This window comes from Tenrec ecaudatus, chromosome 6 (genome assembly GCF_050624435.1).
Source record: "Tenrec ecaudatus isolate mTenEca1 chromosome 6, mTenEca1.hap1, whole genome shotgun sequence".
Classification (NCBI taxonomy): Eukaryota; Metazoa; Chordata; class Mammalia; order Afrosoricida; family Tenrecidae; genus Tenrec; species Tenrec ecaudatus.
Genome location: NC_134535.1, coordinates 174138011 through 174155083, shown reverse-complemented (window position 1 = coordinate 174155083; position 17073 = coordinate 174138011).

Below are 17073 nucleotides of genomic sequence, written 5' to 3'. Positions count from 1 at the left end.
ATGATTGCCAAACTGAATATTGGAGAGATGAGTATAGGAGATCAAAGTTATAAACCAGACTTGAACTGTTCATTGTTCCTCATCTGGTTTTCAATAGTGTGTGTGTGTGTGTGTGTATGTGTGTGTCTATGCGTGACATAGTTCCATAGAGGGGTTTATCTCTGATGTATTTTGCCATTGTGAGTAGCCCTCTTGAATTGTTGTTATATGATATTCTGTTTTGCGGTATGTGAAACCCAGGATTGATGAACAGAGACACAAATAGAATAAGGGTTCCTGGGGGGGGACCAGGGTAGGGAGGGGTAAAGAGGAACAGATATTAAGGAGTTCAAGGAGGAAGAAAAGGCTTTAAAACTGATTGTAGTATCAATTGTACAATATTGCTTGATGTGATTGAATTATGAATCAGTGTGATTTCTGTAAGAGCTCACAATCAAATGATTTTGGAGGAAAATTGCCATAAATTTGAGTATAAGTTTGAGCCCCTGTCCCAACAAGCAATCTTTAAAAACGAGATAGGAAAGTGTGCACTTGTGTTTGGAATAGTTTCTATAAATAATTGTGACTGTCCTAGAAGGAAATCAGGCTACCAACAACAACACCTTGGGTCAAGTTGAGGCCATCTGTTTGCTCAAAATTTACCCCTGGAAACCCACAAGGGTTCCAGTGACCTGGAACACTGGAGGGAGGACGGTGGGGGTGGAAGAAAGACAGGAGACAGGATACAAGAAGCTGAGGCCAAGTGGAGCCTTACCCCAGACAAGGAAGAACTTCCCAATCACGGCAGCGTGTTTGTTTATACAGCAAGCCGTAAGGAATTTCATCACAAGTTCAAGGGGAGGGTGAATCTGGGATCAGGAAGCATAGCTGATCTTCTGCAGAACGTCATGCTTCATGGGTTTTCAGGGAACATGAGGAGCCGTGTCAGCTGTATCTTCGGTGAAGACCAGGCCACCTAGTGTGTCAGCTCCGTGAGCTGTCAGACCCTTCCCACAGGGCCCAGCTTCAGGCATGGGAAGTAATGGTTCTGTCCTAGTCCAAGAAGTAGTTAGAATCACCTCCAACAATTTTTCTCAGGTTTCCCCAGGCCTCCACCAGTTGCAACTCACACTGGACACCTGCAAACGCAGAGACATTCTGGTCAGAAAGCCATCACACACATCCACTGTGTTTCTCCGCCGTGCCCATTCACATGCGCTTGTTCTCTATAAAATCACCTGTTAACATAGCAACAAGGGAGACCCAGCTCAGCAGACTCAATGGTGACCCACTACGTGCAGTCCTGATCATTGAATTTGGACACCTGGGAATTCCAGAGTTGGGGCACCTCTCCTAGAGCTGCAGGGTGAGGGCTGGGTTGTTTTTCATCCGCAGAGGGAAGTGTTATACCCACAAGTGAAGGTGCATGACTTCTGAGAGTCGTCACAGGAGGAGATGAGCAGGTTCTAAGTATCGTGGGGAGTCTCAGGGGTGTTGTTTATGATGAGTTGGGCTGCTAATTACAAAGTCAGCAGTCTGAACCGCCAGTGCTTCATTGGGATGAGGCAAGATGAGGCTTTCCACTCCCATGAAGATTTACAGCCTCGCAAACCTGTAGGGGCAGTGCTATGCTGTCCTCCTGTGTCATTTTGAGAAGGAAATGACTCAGTGGCAGTGGTGACTTTTGGACGTGCTTTTGGAAGGACACTGCATTCTGGATAAAATAAGTGATGTGTAATTTTACTATACTAAACTGAGAGAACGCATCACTTTATTGCATTCTTTAATAAAAAGACAAAATGTGGGTAGAGGCCCCATCACCGTCTCAGCCTTACTGATGTAAAACTACAAATGGAGTTCTTAAAATTTCAGCTGTGCATCCCCCAGAGACTCACCTCATGCTCTTTGCCCATGTCCTTTGGGTTTTTAAGGAAAGAAAAAAAATTGGGGGTAGACCACTTCGGTGCTATAGGGTGAAATTTGTAAGATTTTCATATGAAATTATCAGAGGACAATTCTTCTTACCTAAAAGAATAGGCGGGTGCAATGTCCTGATGGGGAACAATTCCTCAATTCTACTCTGCAGACATCTTCCCATCATTGCATGTTTCATTTTCTTAAAAATTCACAATGAGTATCATATTCTATTTCCTTAAGTTTAAAAAAAGTCTTTGAAGATTAATGATTTGATAATAAAATGTAATCACCATAATCTTCTGAGTTAACTTTTCTGCCTCTAATGTAACTAACTCAATGAATAGATTAGACAGCCCCTTGATCCATAATTTTGAATAGTTTTTAACCCACACTTGTCCCTCTGGCCCTGGGTCACAAGGCAGATTTGTGGTAAGCAAAATTGATCTACTTTGTCATGTATGCTTCTTCTGCTGCTGTCATATGGTTATTTCTCATTAAAATATAATGTTTAAAATCACACCCTTATAATTACTTAAAAATGACTTCATTGTTCATGTTTAGATCTTTGGATATTTGTTAGTTGTATGTCTGTGTTTGTTGGGGGGTGGACTGTGGTCTGATACATGGATTCATTCTTCTGAATATGGAAATCTAGTTCTTACAGAATCATTTATTTAAGGACTCCTTCAATGAACAGATTTAATGCTCATTTTTTTAGTTTTTAAATTAATTTATTTTCTTTTTTAATAAATCATTTTATTGGGGCTCATACAACTCTTATCACATACATCAATTGAGTAAAGCACCCTTATACATTCGTTGCCCTCGTCATTCCCAAAATTCACCTTCCACTTGGGTTCCTGGAATCAGCTCATTTTTCTTCCCCCCTGCCCTGCTCCCCCCTCTCTCATGAACCCTTAATAGTTTATAAGTTATTATTTTATCTTATCTTACACTGCCCGGCGTCTCCCCTCACTCACCTTCCTGTTGCCCATCCCCCAGAGAGGAGGTTACATTTTTATCCCCGAGATTGGTTCTCCCTTTCTACACCCTCTACCCTCCCGGTGTCCCCACTCCCACCACTGGTCCTGAGGGGTTCATTTGCCCTAGATTCCCTGTGTTTCCAGATGCTGTGCATCCTCTGGTCTAACCAGGTCCGCAAGGTAGAATTGGGATCATGATAATTGGGGGGAAGTAAGCGTTCAAGAACTAGAGGAAGGTTTTGAGTTTCATTGTTACTAACCTGAGCCCTGAGTGACTCATCTCCTCCCCACTACCCCTTTGCAAGGGATGTCCAGCTGTGTACAGATGGGCATTGGGTCGCCATCATGCACTCCCCTCATTCACGGTGATGTGATCCCCCCCACACACCTTTGTTGTTTGAAACCTGGTCCCCTCGGCCCTGCATGATTACACATATTGGTGTGCTGCTTCCAGGTGGGTTTTCTTGCTTCTGGGCTAGATGGCCGCTTGTTTACTTTCAAGCCTTTAAGTCCTCAGGCGCTATATCTCTCAATAGCTGGGCACCAACAGCCTTCTTCGCCACACTTACTTATGCACATACATTCATCTTCAGCGTTTATGTGAGGAAGGTGATCACACAATGATGGCTTTTGTTCCTTGATGTCTGCTACCTGGTCCGTTCAACACCTTGTATTCACTTAGTCTGTGTTCTTCTTCTCTATGGGCTTTGTTGCTTCCGAGTTAAATGGCCGCTTGTGTGCCTTCAAGCCTTTAAGACCCCAGACACTATATCTTTTTGATAGCCGCGCACTATCAGCTTTCTTCACCACGTTTGCTATGCACACGTCTGTCTTCAGTGATCATATCGGGAAGGTGGGTATCATGGAATGACCGTTTAGCTGGGCAAGGTGCTATTGTATTGAGGGAATGTGCGCAAGGAGGCCCAATGTCCACCTGCTGCCCTGCTACTGAACCTATAAATATATGCACATAGGTCTACTTCCCCCATAATCATAAATATATTTCCATATGTACATGTTTGTATTTAGGTTTCTATGTATGCCCTTTGCTTCCTACTCCTTTCCTCTATTTCCTTATGCTTTCCTCCTGTCCCACTACCATGTTCAGCCTTCATTCTGGTTTCACTAATTCCTCTCAGTTACCTTGCCCTTGGTCACTCCCTACTGGTTCTCCCATCTCCTCCCTCCACTGGTTTTGAACCACTCATTTTTCCCTAGTCCCTGTGTTGGTCAACACCTCCTCCCTTCCCCTACCTCCCAGTCTGTCATGTCCCTCTGGGACCGTTGGTCCCGTTATTTTCTTCTCACATTGTTTGTCCTGCCTATCTTATCTAGGTGGACCTGCAGATGTAGTAATATGTGCAAACAAATGCAGAATGCTCTTCTGTAAAATAAGTTTCGCTCTGCTGTATAAACATAATGTTTACTTTAAAATGTATTCCATTGCCTCTATGGAGTTCCTTGGTGAAGGATTCAACTCTGCTCTGCTCTCCAAATAACAGGAGACTCACACTCATGCAGGAGCCTGAAAGGAAGGTCTAGTGAATCACTTCCCAAAGGGTCCTGGAAAGTGAGAAGAGGAGGCACTGCAATTGCTTACATTGGGAGATTCTGTTTTGCAGGAGGTTATTGATGACAGTGGAAGCCCCAATAATCTTCATTTGTATATAGTATTTGTTACATATTTATTGCATGTTGTTTTCCTGGGGGTTTGATAACCATACAGCTAAACTGAATATGAATGCTGTGTGTATTGAATTTTAAATATTAAATAACTTAACATCTTCTAAATATTAAAAGGGTATAATATATTATGATTTTAGGTAATTACACTTGGCTAACTAGAATTAATCTCAATTTTCTGTACCTCACTCCATCAGAGATGCTGTTAGGTGCTTTTGAATCAGTTTTACTCATAATAAGTGGGTATACAACAGAATACATAAACTGACGAGTCTTGGTCCATCCTCACTTGGTGCTAAGTTTGAGACCATTGTTGCAGCCACTCTGTGCTTCTATTTAAGTGTTTTCATCTATTTTTCTGACACTCTGCCAAACAGGATGTTCTTCTCCAAGAACTGGTTCCCCTGATCACATGTTCAAGATATGTAAGAAGTCTCACTATTTTCTGTTCTTTTTTAAAGATCATTTTATTGGGCACTCTTACAACTCTTATCACAATCCATACATATATCGTTGTGTCAAGTAACTATTCTCAATTCTAAAGAAAATTCTGAGATATAAGCCTGCAAGTTTCTCCTCTTGTGACACATTTGTTATTTTTTATAATCAAAGTTTCCTTCCAATGAATGTTCACTGCATTATGACTCTAAAGAGTAAACTCACAAATTACTCCTCCCAGAGGACAGGACATTCTAGTCCACCCGTTCCCAGTGTCAGTGGCCTCTCTATGCCTGGAACCCTTGTTTCTGCATCAAGGGAGACAATAGGTGGCAAGCATCACTAAGGACAAGTCACAAGTTAAGTCCCAGAAGTCTCCATAATTATTTTCTCAGACATAGAGGACATTAGTCAATCACTACCCACGGTGCACAGGGAGCATTGCAGAAAGACTTCTCCAGCAGCGACCTGACCCTGCCTGGGCTTTGGTAGGACTGTGAGCTCAGGACATCGGAGACATGCACTGCACTCACGAATCTGTACATGCCTGAGTTTCATTGTTGACAGATTTTGAGTAACAAAGTGAGAATGCCCATGATAATCTATTTCTCTAGAAGAAAAATGGGTCATATAGGATAATAATGGAGGGTCACAGTCAATTTTAATATTTGTACCGAAAACAGAGAATGCTAGTTCCTCCTTTCAAGCTTGCAATGAGGAGGAAATTTAGAGAAAAAGAAAAACTGTCTCTGGGGATACTGAGAGCTAAGAGAGGAAGCCCTAATTCCAACAGGAAGTCCTCCCTGTCATCCATCTGTGCCTGTCTAGGCTGGGTGTCTGTGCTCAGTGGGTCCTGAGCGCCCCCTGCTGCCCAGTGTCTTCCCTGCAGGGGAGGTTTGTGTCTGGGCTCACACTGACTTCCCCTCACTGTGCTCCTTGCACAGTAATACATGGCCATGTCCTCAGTAGTCACAGAGCTCAGCTGCAGGGAGAACTGATTCTTCTATGTGTCTCTGGTGATGGAGAGTCGGCTTTGGAAGGACGGGTTATAATATGTCTCACCATCATAATCTATGCATCCCATCCACTGCAGCCTTTCCCCGAGATCTGGAGGATCCAGCTGCAGCAGTGACCGCTGGTGATGGAGTAACCAGACAGTGCAGGTGAGGGATAGCTTCTGGGAGTCACCAGTCCTAGACCCGCCTCCTGAAGCTGCATCTCGGACAGAAAAGCTGCAAACAAAAACAAATGTTCCCTGTCAGGCACGTGCGGTCACAACCATCCCCATAGACCCAGGTCGGATATCTTATTCTCTCACCTTGGGGCACTCTCAGCAGGCTCAGGAGAACACACAGCAATAGCAGCTTTACACCACACCTCTGCTTTCCCAAGAGACCTGCAGGCCTGTCTGAAGAGAACTGATAGCTTTCCCAGCTCAAGGGTGAAATTTTACCCTAGTGCCTGAAGAATAATTTGCATGAGAGGGAGCCCTATATTTACAAACAGAAACCAGAGAATGATAGAGACCAGACTCCTCTACCTTCAGAGTCCATTGTAGAGTAACTCTTTGTTTGAACTCATTTGCATGTTAGTCCATAATGAGGGAGCGCTTGGCCTAAGATGTGTGTGGAAAAGGGCAAAGGAAAGCCCAGGATTCCTGAGATAATGTTCTCTCCCTCCAGCCCCTCATTGCCCCTGCCCTGCCTTGGGTTCCTGTAGGTCCTGTGCTCCAGAGAGTGGAAAGGAGATAGATTTTGAAAGCATCACATGGACACCAGGGTATCTTCACTACCACACCTCCTCCCAAATCTCTTTTCTTCTTTACACACTGACATTTCCTTATCAACCTCCTCAAAGTCTTTGGGGGTTTTTTTTGGATCACTGTCTTCACCAACTCCAGCACTCTTACAAACACCACATCCAAGATCCTGATTGCTGAGGCCAGTCTCAATATAAATAACGAGATTGAAATGTCACAGGATCTCAGGGAGGAAGTTTCCAACTGGAGAATTTAGACCCCAGAAAAGACTAGTTTCAACTCTGTAACTTCCACGTGATGCAAGATTGTGAAATGCGAGGACCTGGCTTACCAGAGCACATTCAAAACCAGGGCATAATCGGTCAGGAGTTCAGCAGAAAGATACAGCAGAGCAGTGAGTAGAAAATCAACAGTTACGGGGGCAGGGGGGGCAGAAGAAGAATAACAGTATCTCAGGTTTTGAACAAAAAGACACCTGCTTGAGGTCCAATCGGTTCTTTGGATTAAAATAAGGTCCATTCAGACAACTAGCCCTCAAAATTTAGGGGAACACCATAGAACTGTTTTAAATGCCCCTGACCCAGGGGATTATGATGTATCTAAAATGTGAGAATTTCCAACCAATATCAGCCTCTCCATTTGTACCCAGCGCACAGCCCCCTCGTAACTGTGCAGGGATCTAAACCTTGAGTTTATTTCCTAGACTCAAGGATTGACTCATTTGGGGAAATTGTTCATATTATTGACTAAACACGAAGTTTAAGAACTCAATTCCCATTCAGTTTCCTTCCTCATAACAAAGATATTTCCCCCTAGATTTGGGTTGACCACCCTCATTTTTGATCAGTTCTAATCTCATTAAGTTTCTAATTAATATACATTTCAACTCTGAAAATCCAGGCACAAGGTTGTGGTCATGTGGACTTCAGTGCAGAATTTTCGGGGTGGGGGGGGACGGGGGATTAGCAGTTGCTTTGCAACAAAGAATCATAGATTTCACCAAAATCAAGGGTTCGAGCACAGGGCACCAGCATCAATCATTTGGATATCATTGAGTTTGTTTAGTTCTCAAGTGCAGAGTGATATGGCATCACTTTTCCATGGTCACTCCAGCAAACTCCCATCTCTTAGCATCGATTGTTGCTGATTGGAAAGCTCCACAGATGAATGGAGCTGCTTCTTCCAAGATGGCTTTGTCTTAAGTCTGTCAAGCTGCCCTGGCTGTAAGCTAGGAACCCATGCAGGGTGAGGGCCAGGACCTTGTTCTAGAACCTGGATCTCTCCTTTGGACTGAGATTTCTGCTACCATGGTGCTGGGTGTCTCCTGAAAGTCATGAGATAAATAAAGTGAAGTAACATTAAAATCTATTGATTTTCATTTATATTTAAATAAAAATGATGAAATAAAATTATTTAAACTAACATTGTCCATAAGAGTTGACACATTATAAATACTTTGGGGGACTGTACATTCAACACCACAGGGGAAGTGTAGAAAAGAATTTTATTCAAAAATAAGCACCTCTTCTTGCTTCAAGCACAGGAGCACACCCATCACTTCTGTCCTGACTCACAGCCAGCAGCTGAGGATGGCAGCAGGGCTTAGGCAAGTTTGTTTTTGAGACCCACCTGACAGGACTGAGCAAACTTTAGGGAAATCCTAACCATCCTATAGCCCCCCCCTCCTGTGGGAAACAGAACCAGGAAGAGAGTGTATGTGGACAAACTCAACATCCATATGTGAAGGAGCCTGGGAGGTACTGCTCCTGTCTAGGGAAGCTTCACATTGGTGGACAATGTCCCCTCCCACAATAATGGAAATTTTAAGGTGCTGCTTACAAGCATATGGGTGCTAATATATACACCTGAAGGTCAACTGCTTGAAAGCTATCTGCCTAAAGGTTGTCTATCAAAAGCAATCAGACCCTATTGTGTGTCCCACCTAAGTAGGGCCCACTCCCTCTGATAAGGATCATAGATTGTTTCCCTGGAGAAGAACCCAAAGACACCTAAAGTCAAGCCAGCTCAGAGACAACCAAGGTTGGGCTGCCATCTGGACTCTGGAGCATGCCCATTTTTTAACATATGTGCATTCCTGTCACATGTACGCCTCTATTGATGACTTTTCCTCTTGTGTGTATACCCCTAGCTCCTCCCCCTCATGTTACATGTATGCTTTTAATACAAACCCTTCCTGTCATGTATGAGCTTACTGTGGCTTGCTGGCCCAATATTATATAAGCCTATGAGTCAATAATGGAAGGTCTCATTTTGGTTCCTGTCTCCATTGGAAGAGGTGAGCCCTTGCATGCTTTATCTTGTCTGATGTCTCTTTAATTTACCCCCCAATTACACAATCACCCCTTAGACCTATTCTGTGTGGGAGACTGGTCCCCAACAAATGGTACCCTCTGGTAGTTACTGAAAGGTTGGATATGGAGGCGCAGAACAGAGATAGAATTTAGCCAGGAATGTAAAGTTGAAAAAGATTTTATTGAGGCAGGGAAAGAACTCCCAGGAGGGAAGGGAGGCCAGGGAAAACGACAGGGGCATCTTGAGCCACAGGCAGGTTCCGCAACCCAAAGAGTTAGGTCAGGGAAGTCACACCTGGTACTGGGGGGGGGGGGGTGCGGGGGCGGGTGGGGCATATATAGGGCATGAACTTAGAGGCATATGAGCCAGTAAGGGGAAGGGAGGTTCTTTGTGCTGTGGTTGCAAGTTTTGGGCCAGGTGACATTTTGTTAGGAAATCACGTTGTTCCTAGGAAACAATGCTAGGGAGAGGGGGCTGTGTTCTGTCTGGGGAGATCATCTTGTTCTTAGGAAACAATGATTGGGAGAGCGGACCATGTTCTGTCTGGGGATGTACACTCTGTGAAACACTGAAAGCAGGTGCTTTGAAGCTCAGGTGCTTTGAAATTCAGCCAGGTCATTTGTCTTCTCAAGAAGCTGGTAAAAGGAGCTGCCTTGGTAGAGACCCGACCCAGTTATATAATCTGGTGTCAACTTGAGAATATTAAGAGTGAAAGGGTAGAGTCTAGTGCAGTGAGTCTCAACCTTCCTAACGCTGTGACCCTTTTATACAGTTCTTCATGTGTGGTGACCCCCAATCATAAAATTATTTTCATTGCTACTTCATAACTGTAATTTTACTACTGTTATGAATTTTAATGTAAATATCTGATATGCAGGATGTGTTTTCATTGTTACAAATTGAACATAATTAAAGCAGAGTAATTAATCACAAAAACAATATGTAATTCCATACATACTCAAGTATAAGCCAACCTGAATATCAGTCAGGCACCTAATTTTACCACAAAACCTGCATAAAAATGTGCTGAAAAACTTGGCTTATACATGAATATATGGTATATAGTGTGAAATATATATTTCTAATTATAAATAAATGAGATATTGTCTTGAAGCATGGTGTAACAGTCTTCATGCCAACTACTACTATGTGGGCATATCTGCATGTGGGCATACCAGCCTGGAGACTCATAGAGGAGCAGTGTTTTGGTTCCTAAGACCATAGGAAATACGTGTTTTCTGATGGTCTTAGGTGACCCCTGTGTAAGTGCCCTTCGAACCCCAAATGGGTTGTAACCCACAGGTTGAGAACCACTGGTCTAGCTTGTCAAACATGTTGCAGCTTGATGACCTCATTTGGAGGTGTGATAGAGAAAAATAGCTTACTGGAGGCCAGACACCTCTCTCTGCTTCATATTCCTGCTGACAAGCCACATGGAGCTATGCTGATGGAGCCAGAGCCCTGGGGAGGAGTCATGTGGAGACCCACGCCAGTGCTGAGATGTTTCCACCACCACTGGATTCACAAGATTTTCTACTCGTTGGCCTGTGATCTTCTTGCATTTAGCCTCATTGCATGGCTGTGTGAGTCTAAAGAGGAATTTATGGACTAGTATTAACATATGGGGTAATATCGGACATATGAACTTGATCTAGACTGGGCTGGGATATTTTCTTAATGTGCAATTGCTCTTTGATATGAAGTTCTCTCTTACATACATACCAGTGTCTCAGGATTTGTTTCTCTAGTCAACCCAGACTAACACACACCCCAAAATACAAACTAAGTCTCCCAGAGGAGAAAGTCTCCCAGAGGAGAAATTACTTCGTGCCAGGGTTGTGTACCCTCACCATTCGTGGAGTAAATTGAAGAAATTATTTGATGTGAGAATCCAGTTGGGAGATTAGCAGATAAATAATTGTAGCAGTAGTAGTAGTAAATATATTTTTAAAAGAGGAAAAGGGGGCAAAATAAAAGTAAAGATAAAAAAAATAATAAAGTAAAGATAAAATATATGTTATTACACACATCCATTTACTGGAGAGAAAAAAAAAGGTGTAAAAGTACCAAACAAAAACGTGCAAGATTTTCAACAGGTAGAAAAAAAGTATAATCCATGGTTCCCAGAGGAAGGAACTTTCTGTAAAGACAAACTAAGGCACAGGACGAGTGAGAGGTAAACTGAGGCACAGGGAGACGGACAAAAATAATTGACAGGACAAAGGGAGAGCAGAGGCAGCAATAGCTTTATTCGGGGAGCTCCCGGCAAAGCCCAGTGGTCTAGCAAGTAGCCCAGGGAAACTGCCGGCTTTGCCCAGGGTGTGAGGTTTTGAGGTTTTTAAAGGAAAGCCGGGAGAGGGAGGTCGGTGCTGCAGCAGCAAGGTTTACGGCCTAGGAGATCAGCGGTGGGATTTATGGCCCAGGATGCAGTTTATGAGCTCTGGCAGGCAGGGTGTCCAGTTATCGGGGCGTCAGCCATCCCTGGTGCCGTTTCTCAGTCTCCTCATTCCAGGGGCAACTGCTGACCTTCAGGACATGCAGAGAAGCAGGGGAGAGGCGGGGGTGGGGTGGCGGGGGGGAGGGGGAACGGGGGTGGGGGGGCGGCCTGCTTTAGCTGACCCAGTCACTTTTGATCTAGAGACCTAGGAAAAGTTCTCGTAAACTTAAAAAAAATCGTAAACTGAAATAGGGAGAATAGCCCCATGAAGACATGGTCTCTGTGTATTCCAGTTTAGATGGTTTTAGACCCTCTACAGGAAGAAGTGAAAGAGGATTATCAGTCTAGTGAAAAGTCTTGAGTGAGCTATCCAAATCTCAACAAGCAAGTTAAAGTCTCTTTGAATCCAAATTAGATGATGAAACTTCAGGAAAAACTGAAGAAGCAGCTGAGAGGTAAACTGAGGTATCGGGAGAACAAAGTCAGGTAAGGTCAGAGACAGCTTTATTGTAGCAAAGGAAGGGGGTGAGGGGGAGCGGCTGGGCCGAGTCCCATGGTCTAGCAAGCAGCCCAGGGGAACCGTAGGCTTTGCCCCAGGTCTGGGGTTTTTAAAGAAAACAGGGAGATGGGGGTCCGGGCTGCAGGAGCAAGGCTTACCCAGGATGTAGTTTATCAGCTCTGGCAGACAGGCCTACTAGTTCTCAGGGAGTCAGGCATTCCAGGCACTGTTCTTTGCTGACCTCCGGAGATGTGCAGGGAAGAGGGGAGCCTGATCTGTTCTGCTCAGCCCAATCAGCAGGGACTGATTTTTTTACACTTGATTTTAGCCAAAAGGCCAAGAAGCGATTGGGACTGATTTTTTTATCTAAGGACTTTGCTTCTAAACAAAACCTCTAGACCAAAGCTTCAATGCCCCTGAGGGACTGCAGCCTCCAAATGCCTAAAGGTGATAACCCATAGCCCTAGGCACAGCCCACGCCCTCCTGATAGGGATAAGAGATTATTCCCCTGCAGAAGAGTTCAAAGACACCCAAGGTCGATCGGCTACCATCTTAGCTTGAGAGCCCACCCGTATTGTTACATGCATGCCTTCCTGTCACATGTATGCCTCTATTGCCTCCCCTACCTATGGCATGCACACCCCTAGCTCTCCCCATGCTGTTGCATGTAGCCTCTAGTACAACCCCATCCTGCTAGGTATGTGCTTAAGAAGGCTTGGATGCCTGAGAGTACATAAACTAGAGCAAGAATATATTCGTTCTCTCCGCTTGGACCTAGTTCCTGCTGCCATGGGGGAAGTGAGCCCTTGAATGCTTTATCTTGTCTGATGTCTCTTTAATTTACCCTCAATTACCCAACCACCCCTTGAACCCATTCCGTGTAGAGGCTGGTCCCCCACAGAGTTGAGAGAAAAAAATCTACCTCTGTAGGGCGACAAAGTGTATCCTGGGAATATCATGAAGAGAGGCTAGGAAAGTTTAATAATATATGTAAGTAGATAGTAACATTAATCTGATTTTAACCAACATGCATTATAATTTGCTCTGTTTTAGCAATTAAATGAGTGAAATCTGAGTTTATGTCAAGCAAAATAAGTAATTTGGATTTTAAAATAAAATGGGTAATTGGTATCTTAATGTTGTTTCTTGTTAGTTGCTATTAAGTCAGTTCTGACTACTTGTGACCCCATTGGTTTAAATGACAAATTAGTTACGAGAGAAACCCTACAGGGTAATATTGGATTTTTGGAATTGCTTACATACTTTAGTTCCGTTTTCCCAGGTTAATATAAAGCAACAATTGAAAACCAGAATTTCCACCATAAATTTTATAACTTTATAATTAGAACAGAGGGACTAAGAACTCAATTGCAGTGTTGCCTACTCAACACTGTAATTAATATTTGTCACTTAGTGTCATTGGCTTTGACACTGTTTCCAGGCGCTGAGGATGAAGTCAAGATTGAAAAGGAAACTTTCCATGTCTTCTCAGAGAGAACTTGGAGTTTAACTGGAGAATATTTAAGTGGATTTTTAAAAAGTGGAATCTTAATAACCCCAGTTAAACTAGTGAACACATGACGCAGTATTTGTATTCGATAAAAAAGACAATGGCTTTGAAAGTTAGAAAAACAAAATGTAATTACCACTGAGTAGGTTCCTAGTCCTGCTGACCCTGACCTATGTGATTAGAACTTGGCCTTTTCCAAAGCTGCTGTTTGTTTGTTTGTTTGTTTATGGCTGAGTTTTGCCTAAGTGCGTCACCGGCCTTTTCAGCCAACTCTCAGTGGACTCAAATCTCCAGCCTTTTAGGTTAGCAACCAAATACATTAATTGTTGGTTCTAACCATGAATTCTTGGGCCAAAAGTTTCTTTTAATAGTACTTATCCAGTCTAGTGAACACATTTTTATTTAAATGTCTGTCCTATCTCACCAGGGAGATTCTATATTCCTTCATAGTTTTGTTACAATTTGGTTCTGTACGTGACTTTGTCCATTTTATTTTTTAAGTAAAAGAAATTGAGAGATTCCCCCCCTAATTTCAGAGTTGGTGTCACATTGTCCCTAGTTTGTTGGTAAAACAACATGCCAGATTATCTCTGGTTTTTTTTCCACCCCAAAAGTTTGATTACTTTTGCCCAAGAAATTCCCCACTTTAATTGGCATTTCCTGGGTAAGATGCAAATAGCTTGACTTTTAGATAGATTTGTCCACCCCAGACTGCTGATAAAGAAACCCTGACGTGTCTGACATAATGTGAATAAATAGATTGCTTAAATTCTTGAATTATAGAGTAGGCAGTACGCCTCAACTTGCAACTGAATAGCATTAGAATATATAGTTAGCTAAATAAAATTGACTACAGGAAGAGATGATGAAGAAGCTCAATATCAACAGCTAAAACGAGGCCGTGGGCTGACTGTGGAACAGACCATCAATTGTTCATATGTAAGTTCAGGATAAAACTGAAGAAAATTAAATCAAGTCTACAAGCACCAAAATACCAGTTTAAGTCTATCCCATTTGAATTTCCAGATCGTCTCAAGAGCAGATTTGTCCAATCAAACCCTAATTACAGAAGTTCTGATGAGCTGGTGGGACGATATTAAAACCATCATTCAAGATAAAAGCAAAGGTCATTAAAAAGACTGGAAAGAAAGAGGATCAAGTAGAAGGTCAGAAGAGACTCTCAAACTGGCTCTTAATCGTAGAGTAGCAAAGCAAAGTGAAGAAGGGGTGAAGTTAAAGAGCTTAATAGAAAATTTCAAAGGTAGTTCAAGAAGACAAAGCCAAATATAACAAAATATATAACGATCTAAAATTAGAAAATCAAAAGGGAAGAACAAAGAGCATATGTGAAACTGAAACTAAAAAAAATCAAGCCTCAAGCGGCAATATTGAAAGATTCTATGGGCAAAAGATTGAATCATGCAGGAAGCACCAAGAGAAGATGGAAAGAAGACACAGAGCTACTGTAACAAACAGAGCAAGTCTTCAGTCCACCGTTTCAGGAGGCAGCCTATGAGCAAGAGCCCACAGTGCTAAAGTAAACTGTTCAAGTGACACTGAAAGCATTAGCCCAAACCAAGAAACTAAGAATCGATTTAACATCCATTGAAATGTTTCAGCAAGGTAAAGAAGCACTGGAAGCTCTCATATGTCCATGCCAGGAAATTTGGAAGCCAGCTTCTTGGCCATCTGACTGGAAGAGATCCATATTTGTATCCTTTTCAAAGGAAGATAAACCAAAAGAAGGCTCAAACTATAGAACAATATCATTGATATGTCATGGAAGTAAATTTTGCTGGAGATCATTCAACAATGATTTCAGCAGTACATTGACAAGGAGCAGTCAGAGGTTCAGGCTGGATTCAGAGAGGGTATGGATCAAGGGATATCATAGCTGATGTTAGATTGTTCTGCCTGAAAGCAAGTCCCAGAAAGACATTGTTGCATTTCATTCACTGTGTATGCAAAGGCATCCAACTTTGTGGATCATAATACACTATGGATAGCCTTGAGAAGAATGGGAATTCCAGAACACTTCATTGTGCTCATGAATAACTTGTGCATGGATCAAGAGCCAGTTGTGAAAACAGAACAGGAGAGTACTGCATGGCTTAAAATCAGGAAAGGTGTGTGTCAGGTTGTATCTTCTCACCTTACTTGTTGGAACTGTATGCTGAAAAATAACCAGCGAAGCTGACTTATATGAAGAAGAATATGGCATCAGGATTGGAGGAAGGCTTATGATCCTGCCACATGCAGATGACATGACCTTACTTGCTGAAAGTAAAGAGAACTTTAAGCACTTGCTGGTGGAGATGAAGGATTTCAGTCTTCAGTATGGATTACAACTCAATGTAAACAAGACCACCGTCCTCACAAGTGGACCAATATGTAAATTCACGATAAATCGAGAAAAGGTTGAAGTTGGCAAAGATTTTGTCTTACTTGTATCCATAACCAATGCTCATGGATGCAGCAGTCAAGAGAACTGAACATGTATTGCATTTAGTAAACCTGATACTCAAACCATGTTAGAGTATTGAAAAAAGCAAGGAGGTTACATTGAGGAATAAAGTATGTCTGACCCAATGCCCTGATATTTTCCATTTCCTCATATAAATGTTAAAGTTGGTCATGGAATAAAGAAGACCAAAGAAGAACTGATGCATTTGAATTGTGGTCCTGGAGAAGACAATTGAAAGCATCAGGGACTGTAAAAAAGACAAACTGATCTCTCTTGGAGTGAGGTGAAGGGGTACTGAAAAAGAGGAAGGCCTTCAAGGAGCTGGATTGACACAGTGTCTGAAACAATGGGTTTCAGCATAGGGAGAGTTGTACAGAAGGCACAGGACCATGCTGTGCTGTGTTTTGTTGTTTTGTATATAATTCACTATGGGTCAGAACCAACTCTATGGCAGGTAACAACAACAAATGGGAGATGGTTGTGGTTGAGATCATTTGGATGGCAGAAGACTTGCTGGATGGGAAGTAGGATGACAATAAACCAGAGCCACATGCAAGCAGAATGGTTATGACTGTGATACAGTGTCTGTAGACTTAATTATTTAGGGTCAGATCCCATGATGGTAGAAAGATTAGTTGAGAGGCAGCATGGTGGAGAGGTCTGACTAGAGCAGCCGTTCTCAACCTGTGGGTCACAACCTCTTTGGTGGTTAAACGACCCTTTCACAGGGGTTGCCTAAGACCATCGGAAAGCACATACATTTCTGATCATCTTAGGAACTGAGACACTGCTCCTCTATTGGTCTCCAGGCGGGTCAGCCTATATGCAGATACACCCACATACAAGTACCCTACATGAAGACTGTTACCCATGGTACACCATGCTTTAAGCAAGATTTCATTTATTTGTAATTAGAAATAAATATTTCACAATATATAATTACATATTATTTTTGTGATTAATCACTATACTTTAATTATGTTCAAGTTGTAGCAATGAAAAAACATCCTGCATATCAGATATTTACATTATGATTCAGAACAGCAAAATTAGTTATGCAGTATCAATGAAAATAATTTTATGGCTGAGG